The sequence below is a fragment of the Bubalus bubalis genome, chromosome X, assembly GCF_019923935.1.
Source record: "Bubalus bubalis isolate 160015118507 breed Murrah chromosome X, NDDB_SH_1, whole genome shotgun sequence".
Classification (NCBI taxonomy): Eukaryota; Metazoa; Chordata; class Mammalia; order Artiodactyla; family Bovidae; genus Bubalus; species Bubalus bubalis.
The window spans coordinates 130,375,954-130,394,640 of record NC_059181.1 but is presented as its reverse complement, the minus strand read 5'-3'; the positions used below and the strand labels follow the sequence as shown (position 1 = coordinate 130,394,640).

The 18,687-nt window shown below is 35.4% G+C and overlaps 1 long non-coding RNA gene across 1 annotated transcript in view; it reads left to right on the top strand.

The window, feature by feature from the left end:
• The window catches only part of LOC123465409, a 177,320-nt gene extending 160,773 nt beyond the window's left edge, over window positions 1-16,547 (top strand). The window contains exon 4 of the long non-coding RNA XR_006640648.1: window positions 16,107-16,547. This is a non-coding gene — a long non-coding RNA (uncharacterized LOC123465409). The remainder of the gene's footprint in view (window positions 1-16,106) is intronic.
• Window positions 16,548-18,687: the final 2,140 nt, after the last annotated feature.

Below are 18,687 nucleotides of genomic sequence, written 5' to 3'. Positions count from 1 at the left end.
TGTTCTGTTGTTTTTGGATGTCGTGATCTGTATATACCTCTCAGGTGCAACTGGTCTATTGTGTCATTTAAGACCACTGCTGCCTTATTGATTTTCTGTCTGGATGTTCTGTCCTTTCATGCAGTGGAGGGTTAAAAGCCCCTATTATTATTGTATTATTCTGCATTTCTCCCTTTATGTCTGTTAGTTTCTGTTTTATATTTTAGCTTCTCCTATATTGGGTACATGTATATTAACAACTTATTGACTGGAAACATATTAATCTGTCTTTTGTTACCTGCTCATTATTGACTGGAGATGTTTCAATATTCACTTACATAACAAATTGCTGGCCACAGATATTAGTTTCTGCAAAAATCCCCCAGTCAGTAATGTATAAACAGGTATAATATCCTCTTCTGGTATTGATCTCTTTATCATTATATAGTGCCTATCTTTGTCTTTCGTTATCTTTATTTTAAAGTCTATTTTGTTTCATATGAGTATTGCTACTCCTGCTTTCTTATTGTTTCCATTTATATGAAATATCTTTTTCATCCCCTTACTTTCAGTCTGTGTGTGTCTTAACTCTGAAGTGAGTCTCTTGTAGGTGGATCTTGGTTTTCTATCCAATCAGCCATCATATGTCTTTTGATTGAAGAATTTAGTCCATTGACATTTAAAGTAATTATTGATAGGCATACACATATCGCCATTTTATTGCTTCTTTTCTGTATTCTTTGTATTTCTTCTGTTTAATTCTTCTTTGTTCTTTCCTCTCTTGTGGTTTGTTGGTTTTCTTTAGTATTATGCTTGTGTTCCTTTCTTTTTCAGCTTTTGTGTATTTATTTTAGGCTTTTTACTTGTGTTTACCATAATGTTCATTTGTTGATGCATAATTATATGTACTCATTTTAAACTGATAGCCACTTAAAGCCAAAAGCATTCTAAAATTTCATTTTTTACCCCCCTCTTCCATATTTTGTGTTATTGATGTTGTATGTTACATCTTTGTGTTTATTCCTTAACCATTTTATTTATAGTTTCTTTTTCAATTTGTCTTTTAATTTTTGTGGAGCTTTATTAGGGTGGATCCTCAGTCTTTACTATTACATTTGTCTTGTCTAGCAGGATTTTCCCCATTTCTATTTCTTACTTCTTTTCCACTTAGAGGAGATTCTTTAACATTTCCTTTATAGTAGATTTAGTATTGATCAACTCTTTTAGTTTTTGCTTCTCTGAAAAGTTATTTATCTATTCTTTGACTCTAAATGATAGTCTTTATCAGTAGAGTATCCTAGCACATTTTTCTCTTTCAGCACTTTGAATATAACATGCCAGTCCCTTCTGACTTCTGCAGAAAAATCATCTAATAACTTTATGGGGGTTCCCTTATATGTGACTCTGTTTTTCTCTTGCTCCCTTTACAATTCCACTTTAAATTTAGCCATTTTCATTATGATATGTTTTTGTGTGGGTGTGTTTGTGTTCATCTTGTTTGGGGCTCTCTATGCTTTGTGTGGGCTTCCCAGGTGGCACTAGTAGTAAAGAACCTGCCTGTCAATGCAGGAGATGTAAGAGATGCAGGTTTGATCCCTGGGCTGGGAAGATCCCCTGAAGGAGGGCATGGCAACCCACTCCAGTATTCGTGCCTGGAGAATCCCATGGACAGAGGAGACTGGTGGACTATAGTCCATAGGATCACAAAGAGTTGGACCCGACTGAAGTGAACTAGCATGCATACACGTGCTTTTTGTACCTGGATATGTGTTTCCTTTTTCAAGTTTGGGAAGTTTTCATTTATCATTTCCTCAAATACATTTTCAATCTCTTCTCTGTTTTTCCTTCTGAGACCCATATAATGTAAATGTTGTTATGCTTATTGTTGTTCCAGAGATCTCATAAACTGTTCTCATTTCTTAAACTTGTTTTTCTTTTTGCTCTTCTGATTGAATGATTTCAATCACTTATGTGGTCTCCAAGATCACTTATGTGGTCTTCTGTACCATTTAGTCTTGTAGTCATTACTATGAGTGTGTTTTTTTCACTACTGAATTATTAATTTCTGATTGGATCTTTTTTATTTTCTAGTTTCCTTTAAAAATTCTCCTCGTGTTCATCTCTTCTTTTCCCCAGTTCAGTTAACATTCTTATTACTAATGCTTTGAATACTTAGTCTGATAAATTATTTTTCATTATTTATTTTTTCAATTTTTTTTTCTCTTGCTATTTTGAGACCAATTCTTCTGCCTTTCATTTGCTTAGCTTTCTCTGCTTCTATGAATTTAGGTGAAACAGTTACCTATTGTGGTCTTGAAGGGTTTCTGTCATGTTGGTACTTCTCTTTATAGACTGTGTTTCCAATGCCTTTAGTGGGAGAGCATATTTGATGTCGATGCAAGTCATATCTTTTCTCAGGGTCTGCTTGCAGGTATCACCATGACAGGGGATATCGCTAGAGATGAAGGGAAAGAGCTGTTGCTGTGTTTGCGGTGGGACAGCCTCTCTGTTCAGTGGTTGTCACCACCCAATTAGGGGCTGGGTCTGATCCCCAGTTGCTGGAACAGAAGCCCTGAGGGTCAGACTCAAGCTAGCTCTCTTCCCTTTAAGTGTGTGTTTTCCCCTCTCTCCACACAAGGATCCTTGCTCCAGAGAAGGGGAATGCTGAAGCAAGGCAATACCATGTGGACTCTCAGCTCCTTTCAGTAGCAGACAGATATCTGAACCATCTCTGAACTTTGATACACTACTTTGCAGGTTCCAGCAATTGTTTCCCTCACTTCACTCAGATCACTTTTCCTTCCTTCCTACTGGATTATGTGTGGATCTTTCTTACAATCCTTGTTGTACAGTGTTCATTCTGCCAGTTTCCAGTTAGTTTTGAGTGAAAATTGTTCCACTTGTACATATATTTTTTATACATTTGTGACAGGAGGCAATTTCCATATCTTGCCACTCCACCATCTTGACCAATTTCTGCTCCTATGATTCTTAACATATGAAGTTCAATGACTGTTACATGGGAAGGGGGAAAATATTATTTACTGAGTAAGAAGTAGATCTAATGACTTCTAAGAATTCTTCCAACTCTTAAGATTCTAGAAGAAACTTTACTTTTTTTCTCACCATTTAAATTCTGTTTTATCTTTGTGTCTACTGAATCCGATTTTTTTCAATCTAAAAACAAACAATTGAAGGTGCAGTTTGGCAAATCTGGTCAAATAGTTTCTGAAGCCTGCTCTTTATAGAATTAATGAAGATGACTTTTAAGGCCATAGATTTTATTTTGAACTATAAAAAATAAAAGGAGCTATAGAGAAAGAGATAGAGGGTGAGGGAAACCAAAACATAGTTATATGAGAACTGATAATAAACGCATGTTAAATCTGAGGCTATATCCCAAAACACAATTGTTTGTTGTTGATGTTACAGCAAGGGATAGGGGGATGGGGAGGATAAAACCAATGATCACAATTGTGAAGTTGAAAGTTTTAGAAATGGCCTCTGACCGGAGTATCCACCTGGAAAATTGGAGTATTTAGCTGACAGTTAGGATGAAAAACATGGCATAATTTCACCTCTCGTGACAGTAAATAATAAAGATGATACAACATTTAAAAAATTCCGAAGTAGTAGGAGCATGGCAACCCATGAAGGCTGCTTGGAAAATCTTTCTCATATTACTATTTCTACAAGCATCTCCAGTAGAGTAGAAATAGTACTAATGAGGGGGCAAGGGACCTAGATTCGACACACAGTTTTGCCATTAATTAAATGATTGACCTTGGTCTGGTCACTTCCCTTTTTTGGGACTACTTCAGATTTGTAAAAGGATGGTTTCCAAATCATGGATCACATGATCTCTTAAGTTTCTACTACCATTGCCATTATTTAATTTGTTGAGCAACACCATGACAATAATGACTGCTAAGTCACTTCAGTCGTGTCTGACTCTGTGCAACCCCATAGACGGCAGCCCACCAGGCTCCGCCGTCCCTGGGATTCTCCAGGCAAGAACACTGGAGTGGGTTGCCATTTCCTTCTCCAATGCATGAAAGTGAAAAGTGAAAGTGAAGTCGCTCAGTCGTGTCTGACTCTTCAGCAACCCCACGGACTGCAGCCTACCAGGCTCCTCCACCCATGGGATTTTCCAGGCAAGAGTACTGGAGTGGGGTGCCATTGCCTTCTCCAGACAATAATGACAGCTGCTATCTATTGTATACATCATGCACTGTTCTGAATGGCTTAATATGAATTTAACACTCATTTAGTGCTCATAACCCAGTGAGGTAGGAGCTATTATAACCACTTTGTTTTAGGCAAAAATCTGAGAGCTCAGGGATATTAGATAACTTGTCCAAGTTTATCAGCTGAAAGAGCCAGGATTTCAACTCCAAACCGTGTGATTGCATAGATCATGTTTATAAGTAGTACATTAGCTTTCCCAGTCAATATGTTCTGGTAATATAAATTTCAGTAGAAAATGAATCCATAAAGAAAATGAAATTTTTTGTATTTTCTCCTTATTTGTGGAATCTCTCCAAAAACCTTCCAAAACTTCAAAGGTCTTTGATATCATAATTACTATTTATTATTTTCTTTCTTTTATTGAAAGCACTGTGCTACACGCTTTACATTTATTTTCATTCTCATCCAACCCTATGAAATTAGGACAATTATTATCCCCCTTTTATAGATGAAAAAACTGAGGCACCACATTTGGTAATCTAATTGAGTTCACACAGATGAATATTGACAGGTAAATTCAAACCCAGCTTTACCTGAATTCAAACAAAACTCCTTTCTATTGCTTTCAAATTCTATATTCTCAGATTTAAATGTAGGAAATGAAAGAGAAGAATCCTTTCAAGATGCACATGCATGTGTGCGTGCACACAACACACACACACACACACACACACACACACACGCCTTAATTACTTATTCAGCTATTTGGATGATGTAAAGATGCTTGAAATTCTAAAACATCTGGAACTGAAACCAAAAGGAAATGAGGATGGATGGGAAAAACCATATTTTAGATCACTAAGTGGGTTTATGTTGAACTCATAGCACTGTGCACACTTTAATTTGGTCGATTGTTTTTCTACTTGCAAAACTATAGAACAGTTGGCGTATATTTGCCTAACTTTGGCTTCTCATGAAGAATTAAAAATTTCTGTTAGTGTCTGTCAGTTGAAATCAAGTCTTGGTCTTACCTAGTCGGGGAACCTAGCCCATCAAACACTTAGGGAACATAGGAACAAGGAAATATCAATAGCTTTATGTTATACTGGGAAAACAATAGAGTCTTAGTAAGAAATGAGGCACATTAGTGCTAATAAGAAGAGGACTAATAAGTATTAGTAAGAATAGGGTCCTAATAATAGAATGTTAGTAAGAAATTAAAGACTCCAACAACTTCCCTACAACGGAACTACATAATCTAAAAATGTATTTGAACTGAGACTTTTTTTGATATCAACTTACCTATTTTAGACAGAATAGAGGTACAATGGTAATGAGGGATGTATTACATAGATTTCTATTAATTGAGTTCTATTAACTCATAAATATCTATAAAAACTGAAGCCACCATTGACTCTCTCTCACTCTCTCTCTCTACACACACACACACACACACACACACAAACATATATATATATATATATATATATATATAATGAACTAAAAATCTTGGATAAAGGAATAATGATACTTTTCATCAATATTTTGGTGCTCCAGTGATTTTGTATTGCATTTTATCAATTATGAATATTAATCGACCTAAGCACTCTCACCTGTTTTTCCCCACATTGTTGGAATTCCTCCATTGTCTGATATCAAATGTAGTTTGCAGAGACTTCCCTTGTCTAGAAGTATACACAATATCTGCTAGTCCAATGACCACACTGACCTTCACAAGCAGACTTTTAACCTCTTTTATGACAATTGTTCTGCAATCGAGTCCATACTTTTGTGTAATAACCAAGTATTATCCTTTATCATGGTTGCAAGCCCTAATTGAAACTATGCTTGTTTTCAATAAATGATCTCATACTTTACAGCTCTATCCCTTAGAATTAGGTTGCATTAAGGCAAAATTAGCATATGACAAAGAAATGCAGGTATGTGATGTTTTGTAGGATCATTGCACTGTAGAGGGCCTTAGAGCATCTTGATCTATGAAGGCAGGTGCCTACTCCTTGGGTATGTAAACCTGACCTTCTTTATGGTTCAGTAGCTAAGTCCTTTTGCAAAATTGTGGTTCATAGTAGAAAATTAGTTGGGGGAAGGAGGGGCAGACATTTTAAATCCAAATCTAAATCCTACCAGACTTTATACAGTGAAAAATTACTTGTCTTTGTAGACCCTTAAAGATGGAAGGGACATTTGGAATCAGTTTAATTTTTTTCCTTTATGGGTGATAAAAATAAGGGCCATAAAGGAGAAATGACTTGACCAAGGCCACATAGCTCATTAGTGGTAGAACTGGGACTTAAACTAGGTTGACATTCTTCTACAGACCAGATATACTAAATTTTAAATTACAGATACATTAAATTTCAAGCTACAGTTGAAATATCAAGTATATATTCAGATTGAGAAGATGTTCCAACCATAGAAACTTCACATTGTTGGCTTTATTTTAAGAAAAATTCCATAGGCCATAGGCCACTAAGACTTTTTCTGTACTGTGTTCAACGAGAATGAATTAGGTTTCAGTAGAAGTGGTGTAAGTGGTAAGTTTTCACCTCACAGTTGATCACAGTAAAAACAGAGACCATTTGGTGCCTTTTTGAATGTCTGCCAAAAATTTACTCTGTGTCTCAAATACAGATTCTTTCGTTGATGTGCACAAAGAACTTAGCCCCCAAGGAGGCCTGTAGAATTGGTTAAATCTCAGAGATGGTTTATTTCTTTGATGAAATTGACTAGTTCCTATACTTTTAAATATCATTTGATTTCATTTTTCCCCAAATCAGTTTGTTCCTATTGAATGAACTGACAAACTTGGATTTTATTTAATTTTGTTCCTGTTCTCTTTTTAAAAATTCTTTTGCATATAAATACTTAATTCCTAAATGCCAATTTAGGAAATAGATTTAAAATTGCCTAAATTTAGTGAACTGAGAAGATTTCTAAATGGGATGAATTGAAGAAAAATAGTGTTATGAAACAGTTGTCCTTTGATTTTTCTCCTTTTTAATCTCAAGCATGAAAAATATCAGTAAAAGGTCAATCTGAACAAGATCTCCATTAAAACCTTGGACCTTTATTCTCTCTGTTCTGATCCTCTCCAAAACACTGTAAATAGATTCAATTGAAAGTACACTGGTGCAGAGAAGGGGAACTACAGAGTCACAACAACTCAGGATATAAAAAGAAACAGGTTATTCATCTTGAGTATGACCATTCAGGTGCATTTTAGACATTAAATTTTTGAGACTTTTTTTGATAAATACCTCTTGAAATCTGAATAATTCCCTAAATCCTCTCACAATTAGCAACTTGAATCACATGAAATGGCAGCTTACTTTAGGGAATCCATAGATAGTTCAGTCTTATTTTGGTTCAGGGAACATCAATAATATATAGGCTTTTGCTCTAATTTAAACAGTTCCATTGGGTTTAAAATAAAGCAATTCACAGTTTCATACTTCATTTTTTAAAAACTAACAAAAATAGAGTGCAGGCTGGGAATAGAACAAATCATCTATATAGTTCATACTGGATTGGGTGTTAGAGTTGGTTCAAAATTGCTTATTCTTAACAATTAGCTTATTATCTTATGCAATTAAGGGTTCTAGAATAGAACAGTGCTTACATATATAAGGTGGACTTGTAATCCCTACCATCATCATCCAATGTTTTGGTTCCTCATCCCCATTCTCAAGAAGTCTATGGGGTACTATCAAACCTGTATATTAGCAGATCACAAAAGCGGCTTAAGCAAAAACACAAAGACCAAACATGAAGGGAGCACAGAGCTGACTTACTCAGTCTAAAGGGAGAAATTAGGCTAAACAAAACCAGATAAGATTCCCTTGGACTTAAAACCCTAAAAACAATGCCATCCATTGCTAATATTCTTGCCTATCCTTTTGTTTCATATTCCAGCATTTGGTTTAACTACAGAACAGTATACCATTTGGGAATACAGCCTTAAGAAAACTTTTGCTTTATCTAGCCTTATAAAGAGGAGAATTCAGGAAATCATCTAGATTATTTGTGATATAAAATAGACCTTTTCGCCTTAAATATTGAAATAGTCAAGGTCATTGCCATTCACCTAATTTTTTCTGGAGAAGTTGCTGGTGTAGAAATAAAGTCTTATAAAGGGTTTATAAAACCATCAGTTTCAATCAAAAGCTTTTATGATCTATTCAAGACAATTTAAAAGAATATCCTTTCTATAAGAACACCTGCAATGCACTTTGGAGATTAATGTTAGAGAGTAGAGATTTCAGGAAATCCCAGCTGCAATATGAGGTGATTCAATGTGTGTCAGCAAAGCAAAATGGAAAATCTAGATTTAAAAAATGAAGCATTGATGCCATAGATTACTACATTTAAGGCAAGAATGCAATTATAGCACCCATTCATTTAAGGAAAATTTTATTTCAAATGCTTCACCCAAAACAGTCTGCACTCCTCCTCTCCCTTTTGAAATGATATCTATGAGCTTTGGACTTGTTGAATCTCGGATTAGTTTGCCTTTTATGATGAGCATTCAAAAAATGTTTGTTGACCTGAAGTATAGTTTAAGGAAATTTTCAAACAATTTTATATGTGAAACAAATGAGACTTTGTGTATAAGTCAGATATGTTGATGCATTTATATCTACACAGCAATTGCAAATAACTACTCAATCCAAGAAATGAAAATTAACTAGCAAAGCCTTGACAGCTCCAAGGATGTAGACATCAATAATACGTTTTAGCATATTAGCACTAACTCATTTTAAGCCAGTCCAATTTAGTTGTAGGGAAAACAATTTAGGATGTTCATAATTACTGTAGAAGGCTATCCTCTGACTTATGATGAGGAGTAACAAAGATAATTCATTCAGAGTGGACAGTTAGCTATGACTGAAGTAATCCACAGTGCTACATTTGCACTAAGTAATTGCTCGCAGAAAGTTTTGATAGCAAACAGACATACATAAATGTATGCAATGCCTGTAGGTTGGAATGGTTGTGAGAATAGTGCATGAACCTAGCTGTGTTAATATACATTAAATCTGGCAACATATAGTTGAAACCTAAAACAAAGTAGCTTAACCATGACACAGTTCAGTTATTTATCATGGAATAAAAGTGCTGAGTTTGGTAGTTAAGGGCTGTTATAGCAGTTCCGTGGTTTTCAAAGACCCAGACTTGTCTAGCTATTTGGTGTTTGGTTCCTATGGTATGTCCTTCATCCTTATGGTTCAAGAGGGCTACTTGTGCTTTAGTCATAATCTGGACTTCCTTGGTGGCTCAGACGGTAAGGCATCTGCCTACAATGCAGGAGACCCGGCTTCAATCCCTGGATTGGGAAGATCTCCTGGAGAAGGAAATGTCAACCCACTCCAGTATTCTTGCCTGGAAAATCCCATGGATGGAGGAACCTGGTAGGCTACAGTCCATGGGGTCACAAGAGTCGGACATGACTTCACTTTCACAGGTTTAAAGCAATAGGATGGAGGAAGAAAGAAAGAGAACCATGTGTTCTATCACTTATAGAGTGACATTTGAAAGTCCCATGTCACATTTCCATTTACCCGTCATTGTTGAGAACTTAATCACATGCCGCTCTCAAGTGCAAGAAAGGCTGGAAAGTATAGTCTTTCAGTTGGATGTCAGTGTGTCCCTCTGAAAATGAAGATTGTGTTAATTTCAATGGAATAGGAGAGTGCATAATTAATTGGTAGATAATTAGCAATTTCTAAGATGCTTACTTTGGGGACAATAAACAATTTAAAGAACAATGAGCAAGTTAAAGTTTTCAGGTAGGAAGCAATTTGTTCTTTTTTAAAAAAATATTTCTCAGAGCATGAAATTGTTTCATAGTTTGGCATCTTTTGCTGATGACAAGATATATCTATATCTCCTATTGACAACACATCTCTTAATAGATCTCCTTATTCCATGAGAGTGAAGCATCACATTGCTTAGGGAGAGTTGAATACATGTCACTATTTCCAGTAGGGAAGAATTCTGAATATAGTGGGCTGGTGACTTGACTCCTGATATCAACATAAGTCTTGCTTAACAGAAATTTTACATATCTGTCCACTAGAGCATGACTCCTGAGGATAATATAGCCTATTTCCAGAATAGTTTCAATTAGATTTTATATATTGTTGTTCAGTCGCTAAGTCATGTCCAACTCTTTGTGACCACATGGACTGCAGCATGCTGGGCTTCCCTGTCCATCACCATTTCCCAGAGTTTTCTCAAACTCGTGTCCATTGAGTTGGTGATGCAATCCAACCATCTAATTCTCTGTCTTCCCCTTCTCCACCTGCCTTCAATCTTTCTGAGCATCTGGGTCTTTTCCAGTGAGTCAGCTCTTCACATCAGGTGGCCAAAGTGTTGGAGCTTCAGCATCAGTCCTTCCAATAAATATTCAGGGAGGATTTCCTTTAGGATTGACTGATTTGATCTCCTTGCTGTCAAAAGGGACTCTCAAGAGTCTTCTCCCGCACTATCAAACTATCAAAATTGATAGTTTGAAACCATCAATTCTTCGGCACTTATCCTTCTTATGGTCCAATTCGCACATCTGTAAATGACTACTGGAAAAACCATAGCTTTGACTATATGGACCTTTGTTGACAAAGTGATGTTTCTGCCTTTTTAATACACTACCTGGGTTTGTCATAGCTTTTCTTCCAAGGAGCAAGCATCTTTTAATTTCATGGCTGCAGTCACTGTCCTTGGTGATTTTGGAGCCCAAGAAAATAAAGTCGAAAATAAAGTCTGTCACTATTTCCGTTTTTCCCCCAGATTATATATATATAATATAAATTGTTATATATACAATATATAAATTGTTTATATTTTTATAAATTTTATATGTATAACTTATTAGAAAAATAAGCATCTTCTCTAAGTGAGAGAAATTATTATCTTAGCTAGAGGAAGAGAAAATTGAGAAGATAGTGACTATATAACACAGAGCCCTTTTACAAATAGCTGCCTTCTGCTTCTCTTTACATTTTTCCCTCCTCAGCATTCTTTGTCACATTCACTTTCTCCAGGCTTGCACAGGGCTTGGCCCTTTCTGTTTTAGTGCTAAGAGAAACAAGATCAGTGGAGTGCAGTACATGGCATACTTGGAAAGGTGGTAAATATTTAATAGATGATATAGTAAATAATGTATATAATTTACTAAGAAACAATGTAAATATTTTATGGACTTCAGTGCAGCTGTTGGGTTGGAATTAAACCTGGGAGGCTGGAGAAAAGCAGTAGTTCAAAAATGTCCTCTTCTGCTAAAAGCACTTGCTGTCTCTAGTCCACAACCTGGAATGAGTGCTTTGATACTCTTGAATAGTGACGGGGAGTGGGTGGTGATGTGGATAATTCAAAAGAGTGAGTAACCCAAATTGGAATGAAATTTTGAATTTTTGCAAGGTGGCTTCCTTTCCTAATTTTATTATTCTTAGGATAAGATTAACAAAAAGGTCTTTATCCTCCCATGGACTCATGGACTAGGGAAAGCTGTCCCATGAAGTATCTGTCTCAGATAATTCATTCACTGTTAGAAAATACAGGGGTAGCTGTGCAGTTCTTTCTTCTCTCTGAACTCCCTTGGGAATCAAACAATCCCTGTATAGGAACTCATGTCCCTCTCTGATCTGCTTTAAAAATGGTGGAAGGACTAAGCAAAATCCGGGAGTAGGGCTATCAAAAGGTCCAAGTTGAAACTATAGTTGTTTACATATTTTTAGTCTTCTGCTATATATATGTTATGTCCACAACAGTGTAATAAATGTGATAGAAAATATAAATTGTCTATAAGAAATGTTTTCTTAACTAAGGAAGCTACATTTGGAGAGATGCCAATGCATAAGAAAAGAGTCAACAAAAAGTCCACCAAAACTTTTCAAACTAATAAATGAATTCAGTAAATTTGTAGGTTTCAAAATCAATATACAGAAATCTGTTGTATTTCTATACACTAGCAATGAAGTATTAGAAAGGAAATTAAGAATATAATCCTATTTAGAATTGCATCAAAATGAATAAAATATCTAGGGTTAAACTTAACCAAGAAAGTGAAAGACCATGCTCTAAAAACCGCAAGTCGTCGATGAAAGAAATTGAAGAATACACAAATAAATGGAGAGATATTCTATGCTCACAGATTAGAAAAATTAATGTTAAAAAAGTCCACACTCCCCAAAGCGTTATACAGATTCAATACAATCCTTATCAAAATCCCATTGGCATTTTTCACATAAATATAACAATTTTAAGATTGTTTGTATGGAATCATAAATATCCCCAAATAGCCAAAGACATCTTGAGAAAGAAGAACAAAGCTGCAGGTATTACTATTCCTGACTTTAAAGTATATTATGGAGCTATACTACTCAAAGTAGCTATACTACTTCAGTATGGGACTGAAACTAAAAAAGAAGATATATAGATCAATGGAACAGAATAGGTAATCCCTAAATCCACTCATATATGGTCAATTAATTTATGACGAAGGAACAAAGAATATACAATGGCAAAAGAGAGCTTCTTCAAAAAATGGTGTTGGAAAAACTGCACAGTCATATGCAAAATAATGAAACTGGACCATTACTTTATGCCATACACAAAAATTAACTCAAAACAGTTTGAAGACTTGAATGTAAGACCTGATACCATAAAACTTCTAGGAGAAAACATAAGCCTCAAGCTCCTTGACATCAGTCTTGGCAATGATTATTTTTTTGATTTAACACTAAAAACAAAGGCAACAAAAGCAAAAATGAACAAACAGGACTACATCAAACTAAAGAGCATATGTACAACAAAGGAAACCATTTATAAAATGAAAAGCCTACCTATTGAATGAGAAAATATTTGTAAACTGTGTATCTGGTAAGGGTTAATATTCAAAATGTATTAAAAAACTCATACAACTTAAGAGCAAAAAGACAATCATCCTGATTAAGAAAATGAGCAGCAGATCTGAATAGACATTTGCCCAAAGACACAGAGATGGCCAACAGATACATGAAAAGATGTTCAACATTACTAATCAAGAAATGCAAGCCAAAACACTATGGCATTCACTTCACACCTGTTAGAATGGCTATAATAATAAAGACAAGAAATAACAAGTGTTGACTAGGATATGAAGAAAAGAAAACCCTCATGCACTGTTGTGAAATTGTTAATCGGTGTGGCCACAGTGGAAAATAGTATAGGAGGTCCTCAAAAATTAAAAATAGAACTACCATATGATCCAACAGTTCCACTTCTGGGTAATTACCTGAAGAAAACAAAAGCACTAATTTGAAAATATATATGTACCCCCATGTTCAGTGCATCATTATTCACAATAGCCAAGGTATGAAAACAGTCTAAGTGTCCTAGGTGAAGTCCTAGAACTGGGATTGATAGTTTTAATGATAAACACATATATGTTTTTGGTAGATAGAATGTGGAGGCATAGGTATGAGTCTTTATTACCCCACAGCATCACTATCAGAATGTGTTGTCACACATTTTTTATATATATATATATATTTAATTTTATAAGAGTTTTCAACTTAGAGAAGAAATTGAAAATGATACTTAAAATGCACATTATCTGCACTTCCAGTTTCCCTAATTATTAATGTCTCACATATGATCAATTTCTTAAAATTAATAAACAATATTGGAACACTATTATCAAAAAATATCCACATTTTACTCAAATATCATTAATTTTTTTACTTAATGTCAATTTTTCTATTTCAGGATCCCATCCATGATAATACAGTACATTTTTTTTAATACAGTACATTTTGTCATCATGCCACTCAAGCTCCTGTAGACTGTGACAGTTTCTCATACTTTGCTTGTTTTTGATGATCTTGACAGTTTTGAAGAGTACTGGTCAAATATTTTATAGTTTGTCCCTCTGTTGAGATTTTCTGATGTTTTCCCTCTGATTAGATTGGGGTAACAGTATTTGGGGAAGAAGAACACAAAAGTAAAAGTGCCTTCTTATAGCATCATATCAATAGAAGATACTATCAACATGATCTATGACTACTGATATTGAACTTGATCACCTGACTAAGGTAGTGCTTATCAGTTTTGTCTACTATAAAGTTACTCTTTTTTTTCTCCTTTTCCATGCTATATTGTTTGGAAGGCTGTCTCTATGCATAGATTACATTTAAGGAGTAGGGAGTTGTGTTTCAGTTTCTTAAAGGCAAAAGTGAAAAGTGAAACTGATGGTCACTCAGTTGTGTCTGACTCTTTGCAACCCCATGGACTATACAGTCCATGGAATTCTCCAGGCCAGAATACTGGAGTGGGTAGCCTTTCCCTTCTCCAGGGGATCTTTCCAACCCAGGGATTCAACCCAAGTCTCCCACACTGCAGGCAGATTCTTTACCAGCTGAGCTATCTGCATAAGTTACTAGGATGACTTCTGCACATGTGATATTTCTGTTTTTTCCCTTTATTTATTTATTACATTTTAAATTTTATTGAAGTATTGATATAGTTGATTTATAATGTGTAATTTCTGTTAATAGCAAAGTGATTCAATTATGCATATACAAATTCTTTTTCATATTCTTTTCCATTATGGTTTATCACAGGATACTGAATATAGTTCCCTGTGCTACATAGTAGGGCTTTGTTGTTTATCCATCCTGTATATAATAGTTTGCATCTGTTAATCCAAAACTCCCAGTCCACCCCTCCCCCAAACCCCACCCTACTTAACAACCACCATTCTGTTCTCTGTGTCTGTGAGTCTGTTTCATATATATATATATACATACATACATACATATATACACATATACATATACTCATTTTTGTTGTATTTTGGATTCCACATATAAGTTATATCATATGGCATTTGTCTGTCTCTTTCTGACTAATTTCACTTAGCATAATAATTTCTAGGTCCATCCCTGTTGCTGCAAATGGCATTATTTCATTTCTTTTTATGGCTGAGTAATATTCTATTGTATAAATATACCACATCTTCTTTATCTATTTCTCTTTTGATGAATATTTGGGTTGTTTCCATGTCTTGGCTTTGTAAATAGTGCTGCTATGAATACTGTGGTGAATGTATCTTTTTGAATTGTACTGTTCTCTGGATATATGTCCAGGAGTGGGATTGCTAGATCATGTGCTGTGCTGTGCTTAGTTGCTCAGTCCATGTCTGATTCTTTGTGACCCTATGGCCTGTAGCCCACCAGGTTCCTCTGTCCATGTGGATTCTCCAGGTAAGAATACTGGAGTGGGTTGCCATGCCTTCCTCCAGGGGATCTTCCCAATCCAGGGATCAAACCCAGGTTTCCCACATGGTAGGCAGATTCTTTACTGTCTGAGCCACCAGGGAAGCTTAAAAATACTGGAGTTGGTAGCCTACCCCTTCTCCAGGGCAACTTTCCAAGCTGGGAATTGAACTGGGGTCTCCTGCACTGCAGGTGGATTCTTTACTAGCTGAGCTGCTTGGGAAGCCCTGCTAGATCATATGGCAAAACTACTTTTAGTTTTGGAAGAACCTCCATACTGTTCTCCATAGTGGCTGAACAAATTTACATTTCCACCAACAGTATAGGATGGTTCCCTTTCCTCCACACCCTCCATCAGTAACTTGTTTATAGACTTTATAACGATGGCCATTCTGACAGATATGAAGTGGTATATCATTGTGCTTTTGATTTGCATTTCTCTAATAATAAGTGATGATGTATTTGCTCCATATTTATAATGATATAGATTGTGGATATTTGTTTCATAAGTACTTTGGATTATATCATAATACTGCCTTATTTTATTAGTCAAATTTTTCCTGTTTTGGCCATATGGAGGTCTTTCCATTGGCTCTTGTGTATGTCCTTTTGGGCACAGTCTCATATGTATATGTGTATTTATTTTAGCCATGTCCTTACTTTTAGGCACATTTTACCACCCTCATCTGTTATGTTCACTGTCCTAGTCCTGGAATCAGCCATCTCTTCAAGAACCCCTGCTTCCTTTAATTGGAGCCAAGATCTGGATGCTAAGTATACTCCTTGCTACTAGGCCCTCTTAGTGGACAAAATTAGAAAATATATGTATGTATACTAACACAAATATTTATTCATATCATCCATCTATAGTTATACTAAGTAAGCTAAGCACAAGTTTATACTTATAGCACCAACTCTAATTCATTGTCACATAGATCATACTAGTCTCCCATTGCTTATCTGTAGCTTCCCACTGCAACAATGAGAAATTTAGTTTCTACCATTCATCATCTACTTACTGAATTGATTACAGTATGTGAATATTACTATCAGAATTGTTGGGCTTCCCTGGTGGCTCAGACGGTAAAGAATCTGTGTGCAATGCAGGAGACCTGGGTTCAATCCCTGGGTTGGGAAGATCCCCTGGAGAAGGGAATGGTAACCCACTCCAGTATTCTTGCCTGGAAAATTCCATGGACAGAGGAGCCTGGCAGGCTACAGTCCATGGGGTCGGAAAGAGTTGGACTCGGCTGAGTGATTAACACTTTCATCAGAATTGTTAACCTGTACTCCCATGGGAAATAACTTTACCAACTAAAATATACTGCTTGTATATAGTGTTTATGTACACTTTCTTTTAGTCTTGCCTGAAATACATTCTACTTGTTCATGGTATATAATTATCTTTATTCATTATTGGATTTGATTGGCTAATATTTTGTTGAGTTTTGTAACTCTGATCATAGCAGATGCTAGCCTATGATTTTCCTTTCTTATAATGTGTTTAGTCTGGTTTTGGTATTAAAGTAATACTGGCCTTTTGTAACTGAAGTTTGTTTTCTATGTGTGTGAATCCATTTGTGTTTCATATATAGTTAATTTGTATTATTTTTTAGATTCCACATATAAATCCTGTCATATAATTTGTCTTACTCTGACTTACTTCACTAAGTGTAAGATTTTCTAAATCCATAAATGTTGCTACAAAAGGCAATATTTCCAGTCTTTTTTATGGCTGAGTAGTACTCTATTATAGATATCTCTCTCTCTCTCTCTCTATATATATATATATATATATATGTGTATATATATATATATATATATATATATATATATCTTCTTTATCCATTTAGCCACATCTTCTTTATCCGTTCTTCTGTTGATTGACATTTAGGTTGCTTCCATTTTTTGTTATTGTCAAGAGTGCCGCTATGAACATTGAGGTGCATGTATCTTTTCAAATTAAGAGTTTTCATCTTTTCTGGATATATACCCAAGAGTAGAATTGTTGGATCATATGTTAGCTCTATTTTTAGTTTTTTTTAAGATGCCTCCATGCTATTCTACATAATGGTTATACCAATTGACATTCCCACCTACAATGTAGGAAGGTTCTCTTTTCTCTACATCCTCTCCAGCATTTATTATTTGTATACTTTTTGGTGATGGTCATTCTGACTGGTGTGAAGTGATCCCTCATTGTGGTTTTGATTTACATTTCTCTAATAGGTAGCAATATTGAACATCTTTTCATGTGCCTTTTGACCATCTGTATGTCTTCTTTGCAGAGAAGGCAATGGCACCCCACTCCAGTACTCTTGCCTGGAAAACCCCATGGATGGAGGAGCCTGGTGGGCTCCAGTCCATGGGGTCGCTAAGAGTCGGGCACGACTGAGCGACTTCACTTTCACTTTTCACCTTCATGCATTGGAGAAGGAAATGGCAACCCACTCCAGTATTCTTGCCTGGCGAATCCCAGGGACAGAGGAGCCTGGTAGGCTGCCGTCTATGGGGTCACACAGAGTTGGACACGACTGAAGTGACTTAGCAGCAGCAACATGTCTTCTTTGAAGAAATGTCTATATTAGTCTTGTACTAATTTTTGGATTGGGTTGTTTTTTTGACATTGAGTTATATGAGCTGTTTATATATATTAACAGCTTGGCAGTTGCATCATTTGCTATTATTTTCTTCCATTCCATAGGTTGTCTTTTTGTTTTGTTGATAGTTTTGTTTGCTGTGTAAAAAACTTTTAATTTTGATTAGTCCCATTTGTTTATTTTTGCTTTTACTTTTTTGCCTTGGGATACCGACCTAAGAATATCTTGCTAAAATTTATATCAGAGAATGATTAGTTTGTGTTCTCTTCTAAGAATTTTATGTTGTCATGTCTTATATTTAGGTATTGAAACCATTTTTAGTTTATTTTTTATAAATGATGTGAGGGAGTATTCTAATTTCATTGATTTACATGTAGCTGTTCAGCTTTCCCAGCACCAATTATTGAAGAGATGTCTTTTCTCTATTGTATATTTTTATCTCCTTCATTGTAGATTAATTGACTGTAGGTGTTTAGGTGATACTTTGTATCTTTTAAAGAATTCATCTATTTCATCTAAATGATCAAATTTATGATCATGGAATTATTCATAGTATTTTTTTATTATCCTTTTAATGTCCATGGGATCAATGGTGATAACCTTTTTTAAAGTTGTAACTATATCTATTCCTTTTTATTCTTAGTTAG